Source organism: Apteryx mantelli, chromosome 2 (genome assembly GCF_036417845.1).
Source record: "Apteryx mantelli isolate bAptMan1 chromosome 2, bAptMan1.hap1, whole genome shotgun sequence".
NCBI lineage: Eukaryota > Metazoa > Chordata > Aves > Apterygiformes > Apterygidae > Apteryx > Apteryx mantelli.
The window spans coordinates 10,357,949-10,384,204 of NC_089979.1; the positions used below are offsets into that span (position 1 = coordinate 10,357,949).

A 26,256-nucleotide genomic window follows, 5' to 3' on the forward strand; every position below is an offset into this window, starting at 1 on the left:
GATTTTATTGTTAAGTTTTGCATGATAACTCTTACTAGTCCTCAGAGTCCTTGCTGTCTCCTCTTCTCCTAGCTGTGCTGTTTAGGGTGCAGGGTTCTCCTGTTTAGGAAGAACCAGGGAGAATAACTTTTGATGATAGTTCTCACTGTAACTAAAACCACAACCTCCCCCTCTCCCCTCTTCAGTAGTACTATGGCCTGCACGATTAGAAATTTTACAGCAAGGCAGCATACTTTTATGTTAAATTCTTGTTAATCAGGATTAGATAACATAAGGAGTGCTTCATAGCTGATTAAATACAAATTAACATTGACTATCTTATGCCTATTCAAGTGGATCTGCAAATGTCATTAACATAACAGGCATTTTATATTTCTAAAACAAGTTTATGATAAAAAATAGCTTTATTGCAGAATGTAGCTGGGTTTGCTATTGAGGCAGAAAGACAATTGTGATTCCGTAGTACAAAGGGGGAAGGTTGCTCTTTGAAAGAAACCTTGAAATGCCAAATATTGGCAGGATAGATCTGCTACCAGGAGAAGTAAGAGCTGCAATGGTTTTACTGGAGCGAGTTTAACTGAGAACACTCAAAGGTATTTAAGTCAGCTGAAACGGAAAAAGCCTACCAAACCCACAGTGCAAAGGCTTGCTTAATATGACAGCAGACAGGTGCCTTTTTGGCCTGTTCATCATCCCGTTACTGTACTAAAAAAAGGTGGAATTTGTTTGCTGTATGAAAACTGCTCCAAATGAGCTTAACATTTAGCATGCTGTGAGTAGATCTCAGCAGAGAATTTCCATCGGAAACGCTCTTCTAGTCTGCCTGTACAAGCACTAAATTTGTAAACCAGAGACTTTGTTTGGGGGCAGGAAATGGAAGTAATCTTAGAGTAAACTCAGAACGGTGAAAACTTTCATTGACCATATTTGTCTTTAACTGGTGAAAACTGTAGAAACGAAGCGTCTTTTTTTTCTCTGTACGAAATATATATGACATTGTAAATAAAACTTGAACTGTGAGTGTAGGGTTTTTTTTCTCTCTTTCCCTGTTGTAACTATTTGCAATTTGGCTCACTAATGCTGAGATGTAATGCTCTATTTTTTGGTGCTGTAATTACTTGCATCTTTGCTCAGTAATGCTGAGATGCAATGCTCTATTTCTGGTGCTTGTGATCATGGATAGCTAATTGCTTTTCTGACTCACAGAAGAGTTCATAAGGACGCCTTTCCATTTGCTTCCACTGTCACTTCTATAAAATCCCGACTATTTTTGAAATCGGCGTGTTTTATGTGGATTCTTAAATAACCATGTTCAATGACATCACAGCAACAGGGGATTAACTTTGACTTACCCCAGCTAACGTAATTAAATTTCTGCGTACCATTTATTTTTAATGGTGTTCTTCTGTTTGTTCAGATTCAGAAGACAAGCTGCTGCATCAGTAATCTGAGGAAGGGGAGTTCTCTGTTAAGACTGCGAGAAGATACTGCCAACTGGTAAACACTTCTTTAGGTGTCTTTGCTTGTAGGATGTTTCTGTGTTTTCCATTAATTTGGTCTATTGAAAGCAAGGAGTAGTTTATGCGGTAATTGTTTTTTTGTTATTAAATGTAGTTTAATGACAAAAAAAGGCAGAGTATTGGTGTTTAATATGTATGTGTTTAAGTCAGAATACAAAGACAGAATACAAAATGATACAAATCCCTCTTCTTCTGCCAGAAGAGGGGGAAAAAACTAGCCTTTTTCCTATAGCAGGATATTAAACATTGTTGTCTATTTGTATTTTCTATTCTAACTGAAATATTGTGTCTTTATCTCTTACTATACAAAGTCTATCTATTTGAAGTGTAGTAGTGCAAACAGTGCAACTTCAAATCTGATACTTTGAAGACTGAAGGAAGAGGAAAAGGGAAACTTTAAAGAAATACAGTTTAGGTGTAGAACATAGCTAGGCATGCTCATTTCTGATGCTTTAGAAGATGTCATTAATGTGCTTTTAATTATTCTTTTTTCTGGGTGTTGGATGAGAAACAGTTTTAACTGAAAACAGTATGTGATAATATAACTAAGGATGCATCTTAGATCACAGGTGTTAAAAAGTCATCTGTAGATTACCTTTAGAAAGCTAAGAGGATTTTCAGTGGAGATCTGTGAGCTCTTACTTGTGGCTTGGTAAACTGCTAGCAAGAGGTCAAACAAAACTTCTACAGACCGATCATAGGGAAACATGAGGAGAATTTGGGACTTCTGAGTACAACCTGACATAGCCAAAATATGTGTGCATCGATAGGAGGTACTGAATTTACAGCTAACTTCTCAAATACATCATGTTGTAAATGAAGTAGCACTCTTCAGGGGAAGGGAAAACATCCCCAAAGTGGTAAATTAAATATGCATTCAGTTTTCCGCTGTGATTATCCCTTACTAAATACTACCTATAAAACTTGATTCTTAAACTTTTCTTACTGTTACTACTTGAGCTACAGAACTAAGTAAACTAGTGTCAGGAGAAGGTTCTTCGTCCTGAATGGGACAAACAGCTGGGTCCAAGGTTAAATGTGGAGAGAAGCAGCATCCATGCCAGTAAGGAAGCATTACCCTTTCATGACCCAAATATTTACAGATGCTTTATTAAGCTTCCTGTGCCAATTAATTTGCCTAAGTTTTATAAGCAATTGAGGATAGCTTTATAAAGTTGTGTTGAGTAGCTCTTGCTATAATCAGCATTGATCTAAAAAATGTTAAAACACTTTGTTTGGTTGCTTGGCCAAACTTGTGTTAATAACAGCTAGGTTTTGAAGGCCTGTAGTGGTCAATAGCGTGCATCTGTCAGAAATAGTGTGGTGAAAGCCGTGGCTGACTTTATGTAGTCTTTCTTAGATAAAGATGATTTGCGTAGTATGGCTGATTGGATGCGCTAATTAATTTCAAGAACTTTGCCCGACTCTGTAAGATGGTGGCTCCTGACACTAAGATATGTGTGGGACTCCTTCCCAAATCCCAGGTCTGAAAACACGTGGCCCTCAACGTGCAGAAGAAAGCACCTGTGGCACATAGTATGTCACAGTTTGAGATAACAAAGTATGGTATTATCAAAACAAGTTTCGAACCACACTGTAATTATCCAAGAGTCAACTTTAAATTAATCCTTTGGGTTATTCTGATTGTACATGATATGAACAAATTGCTTATGTCTGTCACGAAAATTAACAGCATAGTTTTCTGTATGGAAAATTGGAAATCTAATTAGCCTAGCAGTTCAGAGGAACGCTGGGATTCATCTGGCCGTTTCCATACTTCCAGTTTCCCTTCCCACTCCCTCGTCCCTCCCTCTAACCCGAAGAGGCAGAAGTCAGATGGGATGGCCATGCTTAGTGAAACTGGATGATAATTCCAGAAAGCAGCTCTTCGTCTGCAGCAGTGGTAAAATATTTGCATTACTTCAGCATTTCTTTTAGGGTCAAGCAGGGCTTCTTAGTTCTGGGTCCTGCTGCATAAATTTGGTTACACTGTTTCCAGCATCAGCTTTGGTCTAGGAAGACATCAGCTGAGAAACCACTAAGCTCTACCACATTTTAGGCCTGAACCAGGACTCGAGTCAGGCCTGCAGCTCTGGGAATGTGCTGAAAAGAGACTATGGTCTACAAACACCACTCAGGGAAGAGTGTGCCTGGGTCTTGTGTGGCTGCTGCTGAGCTAGAAATAGTAAGCCAGGGGACCTCAGTGTGCTGCAGTCGCCCAAATGGCTGTTTGCAACAAGCATGCCTGTTTTATCCACGTTTATTCCTTTTGGTTGTGATGTTTCAGCTGCCCGTTATCACAGACACTGACGGACATAAGATATTTTAGTGTTTTCCCTATTTTTCATGTAGTAGCTTTTCTGTTTCATTATGTTAACTGACTTGTATAGAATTCTTTTCCGAGTGTCAGAGTCATTTAGAGAAGATCTTTATCTCCTACTTTTGAGTATAATCCCTGATAATTATTCATTCTTATTTTAGAGCTGTATCTCTTATCTGCATGTGCAAAAATTTAAAAATCTTTCTGTGCAACTTTGAATTATTCCCCTGCAATGATGATGGTGGGGAGGGTGGATCAACTGCTTATTGTGCTACGGAGTCTCTGTTCCAGCATTGATATGGTACTGTCTGTGGATTAACAGGTTTTGCATTTTAATTTAATAAATGTGAAAACATCTTCAGTATTATGTTTGCAAAGTGGAAGCAAATGCATAGCTGCAGTCATCTCATTAATTGTGAGAAGTCTTTGTTGTGGCTTGTGTAGCTCTTCTAAGAGCAGCGTTGGTCTGACCGACAAACCTTCAAATGTGCTGCTTCCTTTTGGACAGAGTCGTTAAAATCTCTTCTGTAACAGTTCCGATCTTTAGTGCAAACCCCTTAACATGCGGTAGACAAAAAAAAAAGGGGGGGGAAGGGTGTTTTCTATTTGTCCCCATAGCTATGTGCACATAATGTTGGTAGCAAATGATCTCGTTCAGAACAGGTCATGTGTTGAGAAAAGCCACCTTGCATGTGTTGCGGACTTCCGTATGGCTGTGACTGTCTGGGAAGTTTATATAAAGTTAAACAAACATGCTGCAAGAGATATAATGCAAGGTTCTGTGCTGGTTTGCTCAACCCTCAGTGTTTCCTCTATTAAACCAGGAAATAGGTGTTAAATAAAATGTGCGGCTTTTAAGAAACCTGCTTTTGAAAGCACGCGTTATTTTGGGAAATATTATGTAACCAATATAGAAAGTAGTGAAGTTAAAAATGCTTTTGAATAACTTGAAAAGCTTTCATTGTAGAGCCAACCGGATAGCGACAGTAGGGTAATATGAGAACCATTAGGGTAAAAGGAAATCATTCACGATGAGGCCATATACTGTAAATACATGAAGAAAAATGTACATCTTTCTGACAACTGAAACCACTTTTACTTCCCATTTGTGCCACAAGTTAAAAACAATCTCCTTTGGTAATATTATTGTAAATATATTGTTGTAGGTTTGCCTATAAATTCCATTTACAGTTCAGCAGAGCTTGTGGAATTGATTTGTCTCATCTTTGTAATAATGGGCTTGGTGAAAAGCTGCTTTGAATCTGGCTGTTAAGGACAGTTTCTCTTTGTATTTTTGTCACTGTCTAGAAAATATTTTGATAAAACTCTTGATCGTTTGGCTCATGTTTTACCAACCTGTATTTATTTTGTCTTAATGCTGGTATCTAAGGCAAGAAACAGAAACAGCTGGCAGGTTTTTTTAGGCCAAACTGAGCTGTTAACTATTTATTGCCGTAATGTATCTTGAGGCTCGTTTCATGTGGTTGGTCGTAATAGCATTGGAATAGATTGATGGGCTTAAAAAAATCTGGGCAATGCTGTGTGCATTCAACTCTAGTAGTACATATTGTCATCGAATGCAAGTAAAATTGTCTGGGCCAATGTGGTGTCATGCAGGATCTCTGCTCCCACAGTAGGCTTATAATTATTTAAAAGCTTGAATGAAAATAGTAGCAGATCTGAAAATGCTGAGGGACGGTGTAGACTGTAATGAAGCAGAATGGTCCATGCAGAATTCTTCCCAACTACCTTTTCTTTAAATGCAGTGGTCCTACTGCAACACTTAGATTAAAGTTAAAAGAAACAAAATGCATTTTTCTGGTTTAGTGGCTTGCACAGTAACTCTGTGTTCTGCTTGAGCCTTTAGCCATGCCGTTTTGTTTATGAAGGAAAGCTGCTATTTTTCCTTCACCTGTAAATAACTGCTCAGGACAACATGGAGTGTTTAGTTCTGTTTGTGCAATGAACCTTCAAATCAAACCCATTAATTTAAGGATTGTTTTGACTTTTTAAAAGTCACTTTTAAACAGACCTGCAAAATATGTAAACTTTTTTTGCGAGGAAGACATTTGACCTAAAAAGCTGTGCTGGCTTGGCAGGTGATTGGGCTTTCATGTTATGTATTATGTGGCCTCTTCTATCAGGTTGATGCCAAATGTTGCTTATTTCACTTCCTGCCTTACAGAAGGGCTCTTAAATGCTTATTAAAGGAAATTTCTAGGGGGTCTTTGCTTTTTTTTGTCCCTCCCCAGTAGGGAACAGGACTTCCACCAGTTATTTCTTCAGACCTGGTTTTCAGCTTGCAGATGCGGCTGCTCTGGGGACGCACCGCGTTCAGGCTGCTCCTGCGAGCCTGGGGGCTGCAACCGTAGGAATTGGACGTCCATCTGGGGGACATAGCTGTTGAATAAGGAGTTTGGCTGAGACTTTTGTGTTCCCATATTTTATCCTATGTTTGTGGCCTTGTATTCATACGTAACAGTGATTTTTGTGCGTATTTCCAAGTTAAATGTTACCCAGTAAACATTTCGGGTCACGGGTTAAAACGGGTTAGTTAGATTCTTGCTTTCTGGACAGTTAGGATTAGCATGGGTATCGAAGTGGATAGCAAGGTATTTGTTTAAGTAGTGATTGATACAATTCTTATTAGTATTCTTCCTTATCATTTTTACTTGCATCTAATCACCCATGTTTTTCTTCATGTTTAAATAATTCTGATCTTCTATTAGTGACTTGTTCAGTATGTCTGAAAAGCTTCCTTGTTTTTAGCTGCAGCAGTCATTACAGATATTTCCATATAGGTGGCCACGTGGAGCTCTAGGGCCACTGTTAGGCAGGCTGGAGGTGCTTGCAAGAGCTTCAGCACCGTATTGCAGTTACTGTGGCCAGAGCAAAGCTGCTGTGGCCGTGGGATGCCTGATGGCCCTCAGCACCCATTACTGCTGCACCCAGAGCTCTGTCGTGGAGTCGGGCTCCTGCACAACGTTGTCTCCTGGCTCGTGCATGACGTACATGGAGAGCAGGAGAGGTGCCTGAAGACTGGAAGAAAGCCAGTGTCACCCCAGTCTTCAAAAAGGGCAAGAAGGAGGACCCAGGGAACTACAGGCCAGTCAGCCTCACCTGCATCCCTGGAAAGGTGATGGAGCAGCTCATCCTGGAGGCCATCTCCAAGCATGTGGAGGAAAAGAAGGTGATCAGGAGTAGTCAGCATGGCTTCACCAAGGGGAAATCATGCTTAACCAATCTGACATCCTTCTCTGATGGAATGACTGGCTGGGTAGATGAGGGGAGAGCAGTGGATGTTGTCTACCTAGACTTCAGCAAGGCTTTTGACACTGTCTCCCATAACATCCTCATAGACAAGCTCAGGAAGTGTGGGCTAGATGAGTGGACGGTGAGGTGGATTGAGAACTGGCTGAATGGCAGAGCTCAGAGGGTTGTGATCAGTGGCACAGAGTCTAGTTGGAGGCCTGTAGCTAGCAGTGTCCCCCAGGGGTCAGTACTGGGTCCAGTCTTGTTCAACTTCTTCATCAATGACCTGGATGAAGGGACAGAGTGCACCCTCAGCAAGTTTGCTGACGATACAAAACTGGGAGGAGTGGCCGATACACCAGAGAGCTGTGCTGCCATTCAGAGAGAGCTGGACAGGCTGGAGAGGTGGGCGGAGAGGAACCTCCTGAAGTTCAACAAAGGCAAGTGCAGGGTCCTGCACCTGGGGAGGAATAACCCCCTGCACTAGGACAGGTTGGGGGTTGACCTGCTGGAAAGCAGCTCTGCGGAGAAGGACCTGGGAGTGCTGGTGGGCATGAAGTTAAGCATGAGGCAGCAATGTGCCCTTGTGGCCAAGAAGGCCAATGGTATCCTGGGGTGCATCAGGAAGAGTGTTGCCAGCAGGTCGAGGGAGGTGATCCTCCCCCTCTCCTCAGCCCTGGTGAGGCCACATCTGGAGTACTGCATCCAGTTCTGGGCTCCCCAGTTCAAGAGGGACGTGGCACTACTGGAGCAAGTCCAGCGAAGGGCTACGAAGATGATTAGGGGTCTGGAGCATCTCTCTTATGAGGAAGGACTGAGAGAGCTGGGCCTGTTTAGCCTGGAGAAGAGGAGGCTGAGAGGAGATCTTGTCAACGTGTACAAGTATCTGAAGGGAGGGTGTCGAGAGGATGGGACCAGACTCTTTTCAGTGGTGCCCAGTGACAGGACGTGAGGCAACGGGCACAAACTGAAACACAGACAGTTCCATCTGAACATGAGGAAAAACTTCTTCCCTCTGAGGGTGACAGAGCACTGGAAGAGGTTGCCCAGAGAGGTTGTGGAGTCTCCTTCTCTGGAGATATTCAAAACGCGCCTGGACGCAATCCTGTGCAATGTGCTCTAGGTGACCCTGCTTGAGCAGGGGGGGTTGGACTAGATGATCTCCAGAGGTCCCTTCCAACCTCAGCGTTTCTGTGATTCTGTGCCACAAGCGAGCTGTGTCTACTCCTGAGGGTTAGTGGGGCAATACTAGGACCTGGGGAGGAAGGAGTTAAAACAAACCACTTGCCTATCCCTTCTAACCTGCTGAGCCATCTGTGCTGAGAAGCATGTGGCAGAGTTTGCCACAGTTGGTTTCAGTAGGAAGGGCTTTCCGGACTTCTTAAAAACCAGCCTGTTTAATCTGTAGTCTGGAATAAACCAGATTTCTTGCCTCTGAGCTGCGGAGATGCTGTCTGCAATACTAACATAGCTCTAGCCTAATTTTCTTAGGTCTAGATTCATCTTATACTTTCACCAATGTGAGCATTAACTAAGGCTTTTTTTACTCAACCTTGTGTACCAGTTCAGCTCTCAATTTCTGATACTGTTGGGGAACCAATTTATGGTTAGAATTCACCAAAACCGGTAAAAATATGTTTTAGGTGGTAAGTTGCACTGTTTTCTTATTTCAGTTTCATTTTATGATATACACTTCTTCCTGCTCACATGACCTAATGTGGTTCTGAAGGAAGGAATCGGTGTTTACTTAGTGCAGAAATCGTGGTTATAAGAAATAAGGACCGCTCTGTGTAAGTGTTACTATATGGGACCATGGGCTTTAATTGGGCTTTCTCGGAGCTGATAATATACTACTGATAAAGTTGACTGGGAAAGACCTTTTGACTTTTTGCCTTATCGTTTTCATCACGCAAGTTGCTGAGTCCTGCTGCAGAGTTCGTGGGACAGGGTGCTGTTTTGTTTCTGTTACGCTGTTATTAATGAGTCATTCAGAACTTTCCATCTTAAACCTCGTCATATTCTTAAGACGTGATACCATTCGCATGGCTCAGATGAAAAGGAGTTGAATCACTTCATTGGTATCCAGGAACACTTCACAAATGGGCGTTAACAGTGTAACATCAAAGGAAGCATCAACTGTAGACAAATAGCAATGTTAAGTAGTCATACGGGAGTTAAACATGCAACAGGCTGCAAACTGCAGTGTCATTCGATGTTATAAAGATGGTCAATACCCGTTCCTAGCGTAGGAATACCCGAGTACTTTCTGAGTAGGGAAAACCTGCTTGACAGTTCTTCAGAATTCTGCTTGCGTAATATATGCAGTGCTAAATCACTTCAGGATATAGATTTATGACAGTCCAAAAGAAATACAGGAGGTAATATGCTTTCAGGAACAGCAAGTTCAGTTGTTTGAATAATTTACTGTTAGGCAGTAATTTTTTTGCCGTTTGTAGCAAAACAGGAAGTTGCATAGTCAGGACACCAGTTCTACTTCCCTTCTCCCCCTGCCCCCATCTTCATTTTCCTGAAAGTCCTTGTTTTTCTTCTTGTTACCTAACATCTAGCTTTGAGAAATCAATAAGGATTATTTGGAAATATTCAAATTAATTTTTTGATTTGGTGAAAAATGCTTTCTACTTGAACTTCAACTTGCACATTTTTTTTTCTATGTAAAACTTTGACAATATGCAAAAAAACAAAATTATGGTGGTTCATCTCACCATTTCCGCTAAGCCTCTGAGCTTTAGCTAGCATCATTTGCTGCCTGAATTTTAACTATTTAATTATCTATGAAGGTAATGGTTTGCTTTGGAAAATATAGCCATAAGTAGCTTGTACTTTAAGGGTCTTAAGTGTAACTTTCTATAAATTCTATAATTTGCCTTATGATTCTTCATGTCTATGTAACATTATGTAAATCATGGCTCTTCTTTAGAATACTTTCAAAGAATGGAAACTCTTAGTTATGCTAAATAACGTATTCCTTCAGAAGAATTTGTTGAGATGTTTTCCTATTCCTGTGAATTAAATTCCTATTGGAGGTAATATGTAATATACGTTTTCATGTGGAATGTTAGGCTTGTATAACTGTGAATATCTTTTTATATCATACAAGGTTCTTATTTTTTTTTTCCTTTTTCAAATAAAAAGGGTGCAACCCAGTCACCCTGTTGTTAGTGTAGTGCAACATCTAAACTTCCTTGAAATATTTACTTCAAAGCAAACCTGGTAGCTCACTGCTATATTACTTTGAAGCCAAATCTTCAGACTGAGTTACAGAGAAACTGAAATAGTGCTTTGTGGACCTCGCTTGTAGTACAGTTGAACAGCTACTTGCACTAAGTTTAGCACATGGAACTGCGTGTGCCAATAGACATTTGGATGGAGGGTGTGAAGAGTTCATATCGGTTGTATTGCATTTTAATCTGTGAACAGAAGACCAAAAGCATAACATCTGTGCTTTTGGCAAATGTCTAATACAGGTCCCGAACTCCCAAGAAAGTTTTTATTTGGACTGCCATTTCCATCATTAAATTATAAACCTTTTAAAACAGGCTTTAGTGTAATATTAATATGAGAGACTCTAAAACAGCTTTGAGAAATGGTATAGGATAGGGAAAGGCTTAATATAACACACAGACTTTAAGGATCCAGTTTAGCTTTAGAAGGATGACCAGGAAATGAACAGAGAAGAAAGATTTGAGCTGTTTTTTATGAACTAAGGTAATTTGTACTAGTGACAGATATACTTACTACCATGACGTAGACTTGACTGAATATTTGATAACCCTATGTATATAGCAGAATCTTCTTTTAGAATCGCTGGTGTTAATCTGGGAGCTGGTTTCCATCTAGCATTAAACAGGGGTTCCTCTGCAGATGCCCTGAAACTTTCTTTGAAACATGATCTTGATCTTAGTTTTGATTTACCTTCTGTAGATGCCACCTGCTATTGTTACTAATGTAAAACATACATTTTATTACTAAACATTTCTTTACGTTCTTTTTCATTACCTACAAGGTGTGGGATGTACATGACAGGGTTGGTTCTGTGTTGTGTTGTTCTTATTTTTATATTTTAAATTTTTATATTTTAATGCATGCTTCCAATTCCAAGAGTATCTAGGCTTTGGGGTGGCTTCCTTGAATTTAATTTCAAGCTTGTGACTGAGGGAAGAAAGCAGGAGTGTCTAGAAATTGCCCTGAGCGCTACAGTCTTTGGAGCAGGTCCTATTTTGTTCAGTAATATGAGGACAGGATGGTTAAGATTTGTGGACTGAGAAGATCTGTGCCATAGTCCACCTCTGGCTTGCACCAAGTTCTTCAAGTTGGTGGTACTTACCAAGGGAAAGCTTAGTGCAATCTTGAACTTCAAAGAAGCAATTCTAAATGCTTTCTATGCCAAAGTAGCAAATTGGAGTGCTTTTTGAAGAGCAGTAAAGTCTTCAATGCCTAATAATTAATATGGTGTACAGACGTGCCTTTGTGGGCTTCCTTTTAGTAGCATTATAAGCTTGATAGTTTTATGAAGTACTTTGCTCTCAAGTTTTCTGATGAGCTGGTATACCAGTCTATCACACTCAAAGTAATCTAGAGTCTCATTACAAAGTTGCTGTCTACTCAATGTTATTGGTTCGTCACAGCCACAAAAACCTGAATGTTAGCTGCAAAATCACTTTGCTTGTAAGCAGATCTTGTCAGCAGCCGTCAGTCCAAGTCTATGCTCATGTGTAGAGGCTTCTCACTTCAGTCAGGGTTGGGCAGAAGACATTGGTTTCATATTGGAAGTTACTAGTTAGCTTGTGCTCTTCCAGCATCTGTTTTCATGTGCTGCTGAGTTGAGCAGTAGCAGATCCAGCCTAAGATGGATACCCAAAACACAGGGCTTATTCAGTGGTTAGCCTGTTACAAATCTTTTCAAACTTCCTTAGACGCAGTGATGGCAAGTTTACTTAGCAAGTCTTTTATATTTGGGTAACATTTGACTTCTGTTAACTTCAGATTTTTCCTCTGGCAAGCTGAATGATACTTGGTTTTGTTCTCTTCTGGAAATGGATAGCTGCAGTTGAGATGATTCACTGCTCCTCCCTAATGGCTGTAGACATTTCTCCTCCAACTGCTCTGACAGCTCTTGGAGTTGCTGCTGTAGTTGGCCTAAGACATTAGCATATGCTTTGGCCTGTGTCTGTTGTAGGGAGGTTAGGCTGCAAGTCATAGATTCGTAAGAGAAGATTGGTGCACACACGCGCACATGCACATATGTATACACACACACACACATATATATATACACACGTGTGTGTGTCTGTGTGTATATATATATATGCCTATATATACAGAAATATATATACAAAAATACACATACACTTTAGGAATCTGTTATATATAACAGAGATTTATATATTATATATATATATATAAAACAGAGATTCCTAAAGTGAGAGGTATTAATCTTTCTGCTGTTTGACTCCATAAAATGGTATAAAAACCCATGAGCTTTATCCCATGGAATAAAAGATAACTTTTCTGCCCAGAACTACTTCTCTCCATAACATAAGTTAAATCTTTGACTGCCTCAGAATGGCAAATGCTAGGAAAAACGCTTGATTCTGTATTAGTCGGTTTGCACTACCTGTTAAATTGTATAGTCTACATGTGTCTTCTTGTGCCTGTTGATAATACAGGAAACGATTATTCTGCAGATCCAGACCTTAGGAAGCAAAGTCAGAAGGGAGCTCGGATATAGTGCAGATCCTGTGTGCTACCTGGGAGAAGCCAAGTAATGCACACCGAACAGCAGGCTCTTCTGTATTCACAGACTCTTCTGTGTCTGAATTGAGGTGCATCTTCCAAAAATGAATCACGTAGAGAATCTGTCACACCGTTAACTTAACATCTGGCCATTTTTAATGGATGTTCAGTGGTTATATCCCACTGACTGCTGGAGACTGACGAGTCAATTCCTTATCCATTTAGCTTGCGCTTTATTGCATAGCCTAGTGTTAACCTCTAAATTTAAGATATCACTTGATATGAAGTCACACTGTGCAAAAATCAAATATCTATCAGCTTGCCAGCATAAACCAAAGTGATAGCATCAAATGTGCTCAGTCTGATCTATTCTGCATGCTGGCAAGCTCATTGGTCTTAAAAGGTAGGAATCCAGTTAATGGGTTCCTGTGCTAACATCTGTTTGCCTGTTATTGATGTTAGTCTAACTGACCTATAATTCTCAGCTTTTCTGTTTGCTTCCCTTTTGCCTAATGACTTTGCACTGACCCTCTTTGTCTCCTCATGCTGCAGTCGTTATGAGAGTTCTGCAAGACTTTGCTGATGTTAAATTTAACTCGTTCTTAAAAGTCTTCAGGACAAGCTGCCTAAGCCTCAGCACACTTCTCTTTCAAGTGCTTGTGTTTACAAATGCAGTATTCTGTCTGGAAAGAAGAGCTAGCAACTTCTAGGGTTTTTTCCTAATAATTCTATCAGTAGGAAATTTAGATATCTTTATGTAGGAATGAAATAATACTGTTGCTAAACATTTTCTAAAAAAAAAAAAAAAAAAGTCTGCAGCCTTGTTGGTATAGATTTCCCATACCTCCCCACAATACTAATATTTTTAATAGTCTGGTTGTTCTAATGAATTTGGACTTTCCTTGTTTGTGAATAGCTCAGTGAATTAACTTGGACTCTCAGCCAAAACTACCTTAATCAGAGCTCTGGGCTACTCCAAAATCTTTTTTTAGGTAGAAATTTTTTTGTTCTCATCTGTTTTGTTGTGGGCTTTTTTTTTTTTTTTTTTAATTACTATTTTATTTTCATTTCAGGAAATCAGCTTTTTCAGATAACTTTTATGTTGGGCCTGACTTTGGTTTTGGTTTCACTGTTGAAGACGTGAGCTGTATTCATCCCTGGCCTGTAGGCAACCAGTGTTTTCCAGCCAGCGTTTAATTTTTGTTGTTTGTCTCAAAGCATGAATTGGGCAGTCGGCAGTCATAAGGAAGAAAAAAAAACATATTTAAAATGAGTCTAGTGAGAGTAGATGGGATTTATGGGATCACAACAACTCTTACAAAGATAGCGCTGTTAACTGTCTTTTTGTCCTGAAACCACATTGGCTCTTACTCTTAAATTCTCTCTTATTGAGAGAGTATAAGGAAGCTGAAGCCAGTTGGCAAAGGAAGCAGCAGGTGCTGCTCAAATACAAAGAAATCACAGTCAAGGGGTAAAGCTCTACTGAGAGAGACTCCTCAGCGCGTACACTGGGAAGAACGGCGAAATAAATTCTGGCAGTCCCAGCAGGGTCTGGCATGCTTTATGTGCCCGTGTTCGGTCTGTTTGGTTGTGCGGGCTGCGAGGAAACGCTCTGATCTCCGTTCTGCACTTGCCCGTGGTGCTGCAGGTCTTCAGAGCCTGCTTTAGCTAATGTTGCCTGATAGACTTTACACTAGTATTCGATAATATTTCCAGTGAGGCTTTATTAGATACTGGTGTTGTACTCCATATTTTCTCTTTTACAGTGTAATACTGACATAATTATCAAACTAACCATAAAATAGCAGCTAATAATGTGTATAAGAGATCGAAGCAGACCAAGAATGCTGGTTTTCCTTACTGAATAAATGCTTTCCAGTGATGCCTTGAGAATGCTTACTTAGTGCATGCGTCTCCTGGAGGTCAGCATACAGGCCATGGATTTTCAAGAGCTAGTTTGTGTGGCCGAATTAAGGATATCATGTCACTACTGTCTGTCTTTTTAAGGTTTGTCTCTTGCCGCATGTGAAACACTTTGCCATTGATATTTTATTGCAGCTTTGACCTGCTGGTAATTAAGTTTATTATGGCATGTGTGTTCTTACAGATAGGATCTAATGCTAGCAACCTTTTCCCTAGAAACAAGGTTTTTTGCCAAGTAATCAAATTGAGTTCTCTGTTTATTCACGTGCCTAGAGATAAAACACAGTTCTGCATTCTAGTTGTTCGTAATGTATTTTCCAAAAGTCATAATAGTCAAATAGATCCAATATTACCTTTATAAAGTGGATTGAGAAGAATAGTACAATGTCTGGAACAGATGTGTGTTTGTTTTTACAAGGCCACATAGCATTACGTTACATTCTTTTGCACCAAGTCTTTAATTTATTTTCATAATCTTGTTTTTCTTTTAAAACAGACTGGAGGCCAAGAACAGAGAGCAGCACTGGCTGTAGGTAAGAACTGTAACTTACCCTGCTTAAAAACTCTCCTAATCTCTTAAAGGGCAGAAAAATGGATTATGCTGAATATTACCAATTTGCTCTTCAAGAATTCCTTTTTCCACAGTTGTTTCTGTATCTTCTGAAATATCTGCTCTTTGCTAGGAAGTACTTTGATCCATAACCTAATACATTTCTCTTTAGTTAAAGATGATAAACAAGGTTGCAAGTGTTTATTTTATTCCTTGCACAGTATCTTGTGACAGACAATACAGAAATGGCTTTGAAGAATCTTCACTGTAGCAGCGTGAAGAAATTCCGTTGTTTGAAGGAAAAGGCATTTTCAGTGTATACAGAGCAAACTAATTTGGCAACATTTAAGAGCTTATCCTGGAAGACTGTATTTAAACTTAGAAGATTGGAATGAGGCGAGAATGCTGTTTTATTCTTTTTTTAGAATTTGTTTATTTATTCTTTCTCTTTACTGAAGTTATTATGTAACTTCAAATCTTTTCTGGACCAGGTGCCTTAAGCCAGAAACCAGTATTTTGGACCAGCTTGTGAGGCTAAGTGGGACATGTGCTTATGTGATGGTTTTGTCTTCTAGTTTTAAAACCTGCTACTTGTCATGTAAGCTACTGTATAGAGTATTAGTGTGTTATACTTCATGCTTATTGTGTTATGCCAGCATAGCTATCTTTCATCTGTCAGGTTGTGAAGGTAATGGTACTAAATATGAGATAGGATTTATTTTTCTTCTGATACTGATGATTCATCAAAAAGCCCTTTGAATTCCGGGGAACTGATTAAATTGATTTGTCATCAGTTTGGTTGACAATAGAGGAAAACATTTCTGAGCTCCACTTCTAAAGCTGTGTGAAAACCCTATTGAAGAAATAAGATTATGAGGCATTATAACTGTGTAACTGAAATAATTGCCCCCTGAATTACAGTACATGATCAATATATTAAGATACTTGTTTGACAAAATCAGTGGTTTTGTTGACATTTATTTCAGACTTTTGTTGTAATTGTTAGGAGAGCTTAATGGTTATGCAGGTTCTGATGAACAATCCATTTACCCAGTATTTTGTCTCTGTGGGTGTCTGGGAGGAGTCTAGGAACAGAACAAACACATAGTGATATTTTCCCAACCTGTAACAAACTGTAGTGGAAATATCTAGTGCTAGAGATGGTAGCATTTTCATTCGATGGCCCTTGATGCACCTGTCTGTGACTTTGGAAGTAGCAAAGTTACAATTTGAAACAATGCAAATCTTTACAGCTTGCTGTGCATTTGCAAAGGATGCAGTGTAAGAGTCACCCTACTGATTTGGACCCTGGGTCTGCCTAGACAAGTGTGCTGTCCCAAGGGGTCACCATCCTGCTTCCCTCTGCATGTGTGCACTTTGTTGCGCTCTTCTTTCCACACCCCCTACATATTCCTCTGCTAGGACCATGCTGCTTCTGCTCAGGAAGATGAGTCATCAAGAAAAGCTAGCAAAACTCCAGGGGTATCACTGCGAACAGGACTGCCAGAGACCAGCAACAGCAGATGACAAGAAACTTCAATTTTCTTTGAAGAAACTGGAAATAAAAAATTATTTCTGGTACCAAAGGGGAAATATTTACAAACCAAGAAAGTGTCAGCACTTCAGCAACTTCAGAACTGAAGTTCAGGTGTCTCTGACTGCTAATGCTTTTGCCTTCTCCAGCCATGCTGAGACAAAGCAGCTGCCAAATGCTTAACGGCATCTTAAACCAGCTGGGAATCACCAGTCTGAAGGGTTTGACAGGATTAGCTGAAGTCCTACCCAGGCAGCACTGTGAATGGGGAAGCACCAGTGAACATGACAGTGGTGAAGTTCTAAAGCCTGTTGAAAACTTTAATCAAAAAGCTTTGAAGAATGAGAAAATCTGAAGTAGATGTCACTTTCTGAATAAAGTTAAAACTTGAAAAAGCTTAAAAACTGACAAAACCCAGACCTTCAAACACTGACCTTAAGCACATGCCTAGGGAAGAACAGGAACAGGCAGAGCCTGTATTAGTGCTTCTAGTACGGAAATATTTTCAGCTCAAGTATTTTTCTGATCCAGATGAGATTATTATATGGATTCGGTATTCTTTAATAGCTTTCTCTTCCTCATACTTATGTCTTCTTCTCTAGAACTGCTGCAGACTTCTAGCATTCTTTTTCAGTGCGCTACACTGACCTGTTGCATAAAGAGCCATCTCCTCTTTGTTATTCTTCAGCCTTCTAGTTTTGTTCAGTGACGGTAGTTCTTGTTAGGAGTCTACTTTTTGTTGTTTATGCATGCTCTGTGTCACTTATGATTTTATAGCTCTTTGTCATATTCTCCCCACCTCAGAAATCTTTCAGATGAGGAATCCAAGACAACTAAGTTGTTCCATGTATGGAAGTTGTTCCAGACCTTTGATCATTTATGTAGTGCTTCTCTGAACTTTTTCCAGTTCTTCTATATCCTTTTTGAGGTGAAAGGACCACAATTTCCTTGTATAAATCAGTGGTTCAAAACTGAATCACTGAATTAACTGTTAATGAGCATAATTACATGCAAACCTGAGCTAAAACTAACATGAGTCAAAGATCTTTTTCCAGAATTGTAATGGCTAGCTTGGAACCTATAATCTTCAGTGTGAAGTTAGGATTGTTTTTCCCTGATTCATCACCTTACAGTTCCCTACATTAAATTTTATTGTCAAGCCGTGTTAGTCTTCCAAGATTCTTCCATAGTTCTCCTGCCTCCCTTTATCCTCACTATCCTGAATCACAGCATCACAGCAGACTTTCTCATCGCACTGCTCTGCGCCTTCCTAGGTCATCTATCAATCTGTTGAACAGCATCCCTGTGAAACTCCACCAGTGACTTCCCTCCATTGTGAGAACTGATCATTTACTCCTTTCCTCTGTTTCTGTCCTTTTAACTGTTTATTCAGGAATCTTCCTTCTCGTCCTATGGTTGCCCTTAGTTTCCTTTAAAAGGCTCCTTGAGTAACTTTGACAAAAGGCCTTTGACAATCCACCTAGATAATCAGCTAGATCAATATTACCTAATAATTTATTTAGCTAAATGCACTTCAGTAGCTGTGTTTTTTAGTAATAACATTGGAACTTTTTTTTTTATATATGGTCTCCTGCTAAAAAGTTAGTTCTATCAGCGTTCTCATAGCTAAACCTGTTGGAGTCTCCTATAAAATACCTAGCAGTTTAGAGACTTTAGGCCCCCTCCAGTCAGACCTGCAAATTGGAGCTCAGTTCTTGGTCCCTGAGGCTATATGGGCTTTCAGAGTTCCAAGAGGGAATGGTGCACAAAATCACAGTTCTGCATAAAATTGTCCATACTTGCATCTTATGATCTCATAGGATCAGTAGCATAATATGCCTGGAAAACAGCAAACATTCCTCTGTGTCTTTGATAGGTGGATGAAAATAAATTATCTTATGTCTCATATTTATGGGACAACCTTAGTTTCATCTTAAGATTAAAGGAAAATTTGGAATGGGAGGCGGGTAGAAAATAAGACAAAAGATACTAAGATTTAGCTAGAGAATGCTAGACCAGTGTCTCTTTTTATGCTTGCTTTCTAACAAGAAAAACTGTCTGGACTCAGAAGTAGTTGATACTGTGCCTCATGAGGGTGTTTGAAGAACTAACTGGAAACATCAGACTGCTGCAGATTCTTGATCTTGCAAGAAATCTTCTTGAGAAATTTTGAAGAACAAACAACCATGTAGAAACAGTTTTGTTTTATTTTTCTTCCCCTAGCCTAATGCCTATCCAGTTTTGTTACCGCTTTTGAAAACAGATGGAATGGAAAGGAATATCATCCTGCTAGTTGTCATCTATTGTACCATCAGTAACTTGATGTGTTTCATTAGCTTTCTCCGTTCTGCAAACATACTTCATCCAACTGGTGTACTGGAAAGAGAAAACTGCAGGATATTCAGCAAGCTTTCCTGAAGTGCAGAAGTCATTTGTGTCATCTGGAAGGCCGTAGGACTTCCTCTCCCCCTTGGGGATTCAGAGCTGGTGCGTCACTGAAGCGAATTCTCAAATGTGGTAGCATCAAGGTAAATACGCACAAACAAGGTCTGCATTTCAGTACTGACATGCTGAAAAAATCCTTTGAGATAGAAAATGTAAATGCAATCTTTACATCCATCAACTTGATGACTAGATAATGTGTCATAACATCATTAGTGTAGGAGTGTGGAGGAGCCAAGGCGGTAAAGGGGTGCAACAGTTAGGAGCCAAACCAAAACAAAAGGTTTCCACTGACATTATTTAAGAGCAATGCAGATAATTGTAGTCCTTGTATTAGTGCATTAGATGGCAGTGTTGCCAGGCAGTTTGTCAGAGCCTCAGTGGAACCTTGTCCAGCTTAGTGACTGAAGCATATAGGAGTCTGATTCATACAGATGAGAATTTAGCTATTTTGAAGGAGGAAAGAAAAAAAAAAAAAACCTTTTCCAAATAAAACTAGGCTTGCAGAGGAAAGAGCTTTTTTCCATAGTGAAGTTAGGGATTGAAAATATTTTTTTTTCTAGACAGCATTTAGATGAGACTTGCGCTTTTTACATTGAGTTGGAAGAGCTGGCAGGAGGAGAACTTATCACAAGGGTGTTTTTTTTGTTTTTTCTGAGAGGGAAACTTGACAGCTGTTAAATTGGACTGACATCCTTGAAATATGAAACTTTAGGAATGTGGTGGTATGCCACAGTTTTAATGGGCATATCATCCTTTTGTAGCTAAAAATTTTTTGTAAAGTAACAAAAAAGCGATCTGTAAACCTACCTTTTTTTTTTCCCCCTCAAAATTTAGCTCCAACAATTCTAAAACAGGGACATTTTGCTGCAAAAGTGCGCTTTAAACACTCAGGCATAGTGTGCCATACTGAACTCTTAACATTAAGTTGAGGAATGACCAGTGTCAAACCAGATCAGGCTGAAATCATACCTCTGTCATATAAAGTACTAAACAGCCATGGGAATGTGCAATTTTATTCTCAATGACTCTGACTTGTGTTTTTTCCATGTTAAATGTTGTATTTTTTTGGAACTTTATGTTCCCTTCCTGGTTTTTTTTGCAATGCTGATGGAAATGGAACAGTCTCAGCTTACTTTAAAGAGAAGACAGCTCTGCCAGTCTGTTTCCACGATACTGTCACAGTTGGTTAAATGCAGTGTTTGGGCTGGAAGGAAATTGCCTGCTGTCAGACTTGCAAGGCTTTTAAGATAGTCTGAAGGGGCTTGTTAGGAGCTTGGTGTTATCTGGAAGATCAAGTTGTAAGGTGGTGACCTCTGTTGGAGGAGCCACAGCATTGCAAAGGCTTCAAACTTTCAAAGAGAAGGCAAAGTATAAATTGCGTTAGAATATAAATATCCCTGAGCTGAACGAAGTATTTTTCTGACAGTTGCAATACAATTGAATTAAATACAAAGCGTTATTCAGAATTCGGATAGATAGCACGTTGAGCTTGCCTCCTGTTAAAAGAGATTTACCTAATGCTTAGGTATGCCCAGTGATTTTGAGCCCCAAACTCCCTCTTGGAAGAGCTGTGCACAGTTACTTGTTGAAGAGCAAATCAGAGCAGATTTCCAGAGCCCAATCCTTTCCCTTTTCAGTTTCAGTCCTGTTTTTAAAAACAGACTAATCCTTCCATACCAAAAATAAATTTTATTCCAGGCTTGTGTAGGCATACTTGGCTATTTTATTGTAACTCATATCAAGCAAGTTATCCAGTGTTAGCTATGCCGCTAAAGTGATCTCAGATCAACAAGGCTTTAAGACTGCTTCTTCAAGAAGATCGGGGGATTCTTTGATGTCTTTTCTTTCATTTCCTTAAAGTGGAAAAATGGAATGGATGAACACCGACCAAGCTTCACAGGAACTTCAAACTTCAAGGAGTGTGAGCCCTTTCTTCACTAGACCACGTGCCTGGCAGAGCTTTCTTTTCCTGATATGACAGGTTTTGAACTCATAGTTTTCTCCAGAAATGAGACTTTGGGTGATCACACACACAAAAAAAGTATCTTCAGTTTCAACTGAAACAGTCTATTGTGTCTAAGTCAGTTTAGCCAAAACACTGACATCAATAGAGGTGGCCTTCCATAGGTTTTCAGGTTACTCAGTAAAAGTATTCCTTAATACTTACCTTTATATACAAAAATATTTTCTGTGTGGCAGTATAAACTTTTTCCACTATTGAGGTAAGATATTGCTGATTTAAACCCCTGGAATTCAGTGGTATATTTTTGCTTGCATATTTTTTATTCTTCAGGGAAAGAAATTATGGTGAATTATTTGTAATTAGTGGCATGTAGAAGAGTAACCACTAGATGTCAGTAGTGGAAAACTTTATGCAGCTAGATCTTTTCACAGGTTTAGATAGTGAAGTGTGCTGTAAAAGTGGACACACAAACTGATGAAGTCTTGAATTTGCTAGAATTGTCTAGTAATGAATGAAAATGTGTGTGTTATGTAAAAGTGACAACTGTGGCACTTCCTATATTCATTTAATTCAGGATATGAGTTACATTTGAGTGTTAGTATCCAAGCTGATATCTTTTATTTTAAAAACATTACTGTCACTAATGTCGCTCCTGAAAATGAGACCAACATATCCAGATGTTAACTTGTTTTAAGCTGATAGCACCAGGCTTCTCCTTCCTTAATCTAAAACTTAGAATTTTCACTTGTTGGTCTCTTTTCCAAACTGAGTGATAGCTACTTTTTTTTTTTTTAACTATTATTTCAATAATTATTTCTCATCTAATCAATGTGTTTTATTACTTTTTTGACTTGGTTTAACTTCATATCTTTAATTACTTTCAACCCTGTTAATAATATCAATAGTGCGGATTAGAGTGTTTCAGAGGGTATCTTCGCTTCTTGGACACTGGTCAGAAGAGAGACAGACCGTAGGGGAAAAGTGTTTTGATCCAAGGAAAATATTAAGACTTTTTGAAAGGAGTAATTCCTACAGTGTCATTCACAAGCCTATTTCTGTCTCTGCAGCTTTTAGCTTTTAAGGTTGAGCGCAGAAATACTGTCATTGGCTGTGAAGCTTAACTGTGTCTTCGGGAAGGAAAACAGCTCTGAGTCCAATAGGCGACCTGCTTTGCGATAGCAAGCGTTGCTAAGGGCTTCCTTTGATTCAGCTGAGGTGGGCAACCACTTCTTCACTGCCTTTTTTTCTGTTCCCTGCAAGATACTGTCGGCAGAAAATGTTCAGTAAGCCTTGAAACAGTTGCCAGGCTGATAAGACTATCGTGTTAGAAAAACATTATAGAGAGACATTGAGCTAGATTTTTGTTTATATAGGGGTTTATGTTCTCTTTCACTTACAAAATATTATTGTACCAGAACCTGTCTGGATGCGAGGTTTGGGCCACACATACCTGACCAATTGAAAACCGAAAACGCAATTCCCACCCCCAAAGGAAATGTTTGCTCTTTAATTGTGTGTGTTTTGCTTGTAGTATCATGCTAAATTTCCTCCAAAGCTTAGATGAGAGGTTTTAATAGAGCACAGTCTTCACACTCTGGCTGTTCCTGTTCAGCTGTCTTGAGCTTCATTAAAAGTAGTTATGGGAATGTTGTACACCCTTCTAAAAGGTGAACTGATACTTTCTTTAAGCAGGCATTTTTTAAAGATCGCAATAACTGTTTTTCATAGTTGGAAAGCATGCTATTCTTCCAATAGAATGAAGCAAAATTCAAAATGTGTCACTTTCAAATGTGTCACTAGTATTTCATCTTTCACCGAGAGTAATTTTTCCAGCTGTTTACTAGCTGCAACACAAAATCAGTTCCTCTTTTCAGGCGAGAGAGGGGGAAATGTCTTTGGTGCTTGGTTGAATTTAGTTGCATCATGTATTTCTATTAAATTTCCTCTGGGCTTAGTTTAGAAAAAAAAAAAAGGAAGTGTGTCAGGGATGTTTCCAGCATGAAAGGCATGCGTGCAAGATTTGTTTTGAAAATATGCCTTTGCTTTCCGCTTGTCTGATCATGACACTGCATGCAACATCATACAACCCCATAAGGCTGTAATGGGCCAAATCATTGTAATCAAATGTGGCATTCCGTATGTCTTGCTCTGCGCAAGTAGGTCAAGTCTGAAACCCTGTTCTTGGCTAGCCCTTCTGTTTCCCACAACTTGCTCCATGTGACCTGAGTATTGGGCTAGAATGCAGAGTATGTCAGGAGGGATTCTGGGCAGCTTCACAGGAACAGTCAGGTTTTGGACAGAGGCTAGTTATATATATATATACACACACATATATATTTTTTTCGCCTGCTCTGACTTTATGATGGTGGATTCATGGCAACAAAAACTTCCATGTTCAAAAGTGTGCGTTTACTAAATCTCTTGCACTGTCACTTTACCTTTGGAAACTGTACTACAAAAATCTTGAAATCAATGAAACCTCCCTGGGGGGGAAATATTTGCCAGTTTTAAAGTGTTGCGAGTACAATACTCTCTGAATGAGAATACCAAACAACACTGGACAGAGATGGAGGCTCTGAAATTATGGGAGATCAAGTAGATAGCAGCCTAAACTGTACTTATGACCAAGCATGTGAATAGTTTTGATTTTGTGATTGCAATATGCAAAATCCTTCTTGATAAGGATTGTAATTTTGGTGTTGATTTTGTTCCAGTTTCACTTGAACGATTGTGGATCAAAAGGTCCTACCACTCGAGTCATCTTCAGTGAACGCTCTGAGCCAGCAAGTGATGATTCAGCTCTGGGACAAAGTCAGACTGCATGGTAGAAAATGCAGTCAGTAGTAGTAGCTTCGTATTGTCTTTGGCCTTTACACTGGCAATTAAATCTTTCTTGAATTGGAGCTGACTGATGTGGCACTATGCTCAAGGAGGACACTTACCTCTGGAAGGTGTCCTTAAGTAAACACTGACAGTTTGACATCAGAGCTAATTGAGTGGAACCATATCTGGCTTTCTAAAAAAGTAATTCTGCTTGTTTCAGCTGAATATGTGGACCTTCAGGGAAGTCAGAAGAGTGCTTGGTAGACCAGTACTAAGTGGGCATGCAACCATGGTGATTAATTACCAAGATACATCTTTATACAACTACCCAAATCTTCTATGCTGATGATATATTTACAGAGCATCAGGTAGCAGAAGAGGGCCCCCCAAAATGGCTGAGACTAGTCCGCTTGTAGACGACTACTTTTTGCTACATGCAGATTATCATCGTCTTGGCATGAAGAAGATGCCTTTCCTCTCTTCCTCTAGTCTTAAAGCCAGTAGTGATCATCCCTTTCATGTATTTTGGGCCCAGCAGAACAAGAATCCATGGTAACCCTGGATCTATTGGGAGCCTGGATTGGAGCCCATCAGGAGCTGGAGACTCTCTCTAAGCTGGCTCGCTTTGTACAGGGGTTCATCCAGTTACTGTGCTGCCGTAGCAGCCTCTCTTCCAACTTACTTTCTCTACTCTGTCTCTAGCAGCTCTCCTTGTGTGAAGTTAACAGAAATTATTCTGTGGAGTGAGAGATTTCTTAGGAATAAAGGGTAAGGAAATGCTGACAGCAGAAACTTCATGTGATAATAGTCCCCATGGAATCTTAAAGGTGAGGATTAACAAATATATAGCTCTACCTAGGATACAGAATAGTAATGATAATGGTGAAATAGCACATGGGCATGTCTGCATAGCCATCTACTCAATCCACAGGAGATTACTGACAAGATAAAATGCTTAGGAAGCAAGACTTACGTTTTCTGGAGTTTAAAGGAGAAAGTTCAATGCCCAAATAAGCAAGCGTACACGTAGTGATGAGTTATTTGCAGAATCCATTGTGGTCAGTTGGATTACACTCAGAATTGCTTCTGTAAAAATCTAAATTTTTATGTTATTCAGTTATTCTTTAACTGTTGGTGGAGCTAAGACTAATGTTCCTCATTTGGTGCTGAGTAATCTTCAAAAATCTGGGATTAATTCCCCATTCCTTCTCTAGTTTTTGTTGATTGTGTGTGTTTTGGGTAAATCTTGTGCATCCCAAGAAGCAAATCACTTGCTGTTCTTAGTTTACTACTCCCAGAAACACTAGTTGCATATTTTAAGGAATTCAAAAATCCAGCAGCACAGGATCTGAAAACTTGTTTTGCCAGAATGATTTCTGACTTCACATTGCTTCAGTTTTCTTGATTCAGAATAAATTAGTCGTGATTCTTAGCATCACACTACCTCCCTCCAATAAACATCGCTTCTAAGTTAAATCAGAAAACAGAAGAACAGACCCTGAGAGGCTGGTAGAGTTGCACTAATTTGAAACGCGAAAACTGATTTTTAGGAAAGACATTGAAATGGGATAATTCTGCAGGTTAGTGTCTTGAGTTTGTCTTGCAGCAGCACCCGCTGACCTACTGATACTTCAGGGTGATAGTTGTTAAAGTATGTTTTCAGCATCTTGAAGTCTCTGAAAGGGTCTCTGGAGGGTTGTTGGAAAAGTCTGGCTTTTCATGAAATGCTTTTTTCTTAGTCCTACTGAAGATACTGATTTCTGAACCTTGGGTAATGTTTGAAACTGTTTTGTGAATTTATCTGAACTAGATTAATCACTATTTAATTTTTCTTCCGCTTTTCTTTTAGCTAGGATGTGACAGCAAACTTAAGAAGAACTGTTGAAACTTGATTATCTCCTGTTTTTGGAAAAGTCTAACTTGCATTTGTCTTGTCATTTTACCTGATTTGATGGAAAAACTGTTCATTGGCCACAGATGACTACTACTAAGAGGCTTTCTGAAATTACATTTGTTTTGGATTATGGAGAGATGTTCAAAATCAGGTTTATAATAAAACCAGCCTCATTTGAGGTGGTTCTAGTCCCAAGCAGTAATGGTTTTATTGGCTGCGGGTTGCTGCAGTTACACAAAACAATTAGTCATCATAAATAACCATAATTCTTTAATTGT

General features: G+C 39.4%; 1 protein-coding gene across 3 annotated transcripts in view; it reads left to right on the forward strand.

Annotated features, from left to right (window-relative positions):
* Nucleotides 1–26,256, forward strand: part of CYRIB (CYFIP related Rac1 interactor B) — a 98,065-nt gene that overhangs the window by 53,750 nt on the left and 18,059 nt on the right. For 2 of the 3 annotated variants that reach the window (XM_067290157.1, XM_067290156.1), the window contains exons 2-3: nucleotides 1,418–1,497; nucleotides 15,266–15,302. The gene's annotated coding sequence lies outside the window, so the exon portion shown is untranslated. The remainder of the gene's footprint in view (nucleotides 1–1,417; nucleotides 1,498–15,265; nucleotides 15,303–26,256) is intronic. The other variant, XM_067290158.1, reaches the window with a different exon arrangement.